This window comes from Pundamilia nyererei, unplaced genomic scaffold (genome assembly GCF_000239375.1).
Source record: "Pundamilia nyererei isolate P.nyererei 1_Seehausen unplaced genomic scaffold, PunNye1.0 scaffold00119, whole genome shotgun sequence".
NCBI lineage: Eukaryota > Metazoa > Chordata > Actinopteri > Cichliformes > Cichlidae > Pundamilia > Pundamilia nyererei.
The window spans coordinates 272,965-274,924 of NW_005187520.1; the positions used below are offsets into that span (position 1 = coordinate 272,965).

A 1,960-nucleotide genomic window follows, 5' to 3' on the forward strand; every position below is an offset into this window, starting at 1 on the left:
ATTTTCTGTCACATGTACATTACTTGAACATCCCTGTTAACTTTTAGCTTACATGGAGTCTGTTTTTCCAGCTCTTGGAGCTGTATGATGTCACAGAGGGGATATCCCTAATAACACTTATAATAAAGCTGACTTAAAGGGAAGGCCTTAACCCCCATCCTAATCACTAGGGTTCATGCAGACCCGAGGTGTATATTTGTTGTAATATCTACCTCATTCCACTTTTTTACAACCTTGTCAAAAGCACCCAATGGCACCTATACAGTTTTAAAGATTTGAACTTTTTATTCACTTAATGTTTGCCATGAACCCCAAAGTAAAGTAATATAAAACATCTGGGGAGTAAGTAGGTTACATTTTGGCGCTATAGTGGAACCAAAGCTGGGTCGTAATTTGGTCCTTCTGTCACCAGCCAGCATAGCCTGAGGCAAGTTATTAATGTCAGCTAAGAAGAGAAATACGTATTGGAAATAATATAATCATAAATAATCAATAACAAATATACACCAATTATCATTTTCTCGACTGTTTCCATTTGCATTTTTCTTTTCTTTTTGTAAATTCTCCCATTGTTAACCAAACTAAAACTACCAGCATCCACCTTTTTTTTTTGTTTAATGGAAATTTTGATTGATTTTGATAATAAAACACTGAAAACTGAAGAATTTCTGTCACTTGAATCCAGATTCATATTTTTAAAAAATGCTTCAGCATACTGCTTTTTAATGAGACTATTTAATCGGAAATAAGAGTAGCATGGAGATTTTGTAAAGTAGTGAAACAAATTCTACTTTTTACTTAATTAAAAAGTACAAAAGTTTTACCTTAAAATATATTTCATGTGAAGACAGTGAAAGTGCTCATTGTGCAGAACACATAATCACATTGGATCATATTTATTGATTCATGTATTTATTACTTATTGATATAAGTTACTTATTTACTGCTAAGTTTCTTTCTCTTTATCCAAAATAAAACAGCATGACATATTATTATAGTTCATGAAAGCTGTACTTTAGAAAAGAATTTGAGACAATGCACCCCACATCATTCTTATTTCTGAAAATCAGATGAACAGAGTTATCTTTCTCCCACGTCTCTCCTGCTCCTTAAAAGTCCCATGTTGATGTGGTTAGATACAAAATAGAAAACTACAACCAAAATAAAACAAAATGCAACAAAGGTATTTACATATAGAAGCTGAGGCAGCATCTCTTTGGTTCCTTCTCTGCAGTTCCTGCTGTGTACGTTCATTGGAAGTCTGCTGATGCTCAGAGCTGGAGCTATCACTGCTGCAGCCCGACCAAACGTAAGGACCCGGTTTCTTTTTACTGTGTTGGTTCTGTATTCAACATTCAGCAACGAAGCTTCTCCCTCAAACTCAGCATTCCCAACAAAACACAAACAGATCCCAGGTTCATGCAGGAACATCAGAAACATGGAGGTTTTTCATTGTGCTACATGGACCTTGTCAGAGTTGACATCCTGAAAGAAGAAATGCATTTTAACCACAACAGTAATTTACCAAAAAGTATGAAGAGTGCTAACAGCACACCACTTGGGTTCTGTTGGGTTATCTCAAAGTTAATTAGGAAAGTGTGTGGGGGGACCTGAGTTTGAGTACAAAGTGGAAAAAAAAGTTACAGGACCTATAAAGTTTATTTTTTAGAGGTATAGCAGATGTTTCCCTTTTTTCTCAAGAAAAATTAAACGCAAATAATTGTTTATCCTGTAAATTAATAGTATTAATGTTTCAGACAGGCACAGCTGATGAAATTTGCTCTCTAGCTCCAACACTGAACGTTTTATTATTAGCCGGTAGCTTAATCCAATGTAGCAGATGGCTAATGTGGCTGTTGGGTAACTGCTAATGGCTAAACGGCAAATGTTACTGACAATGTTCCCTCTAATTTTCCATGTGTCTGAGCGAACACACAAACTCCCTGAGCGGTCCCTTGGA

The 1,960-nt window shown here is 35.7% G+C and overlaps 1 long non-coding RNA gene across 1 annotated transcript in view; it reads left to right on the top strand.

The window, feature by feature from the left end:
* Window positions 1-1,247: 1,247 nt before the first annotated feature.
* Window positions 1,248-1,960, top strand: part of LOC102200868 (uncharacterized) — a 3,393-nt gene continuing 2,680 nt past the window's right edge. Inside the window, exon 1 of the long non-coding RNA XR_311977.1 lies at window positions 1,248-1,309. This is a non-coding gene — a long non-coding RNA (uncharacterized LOC102200868). The remainder of the gene's footprint in view (window positions 1,310-1,960) is intronic.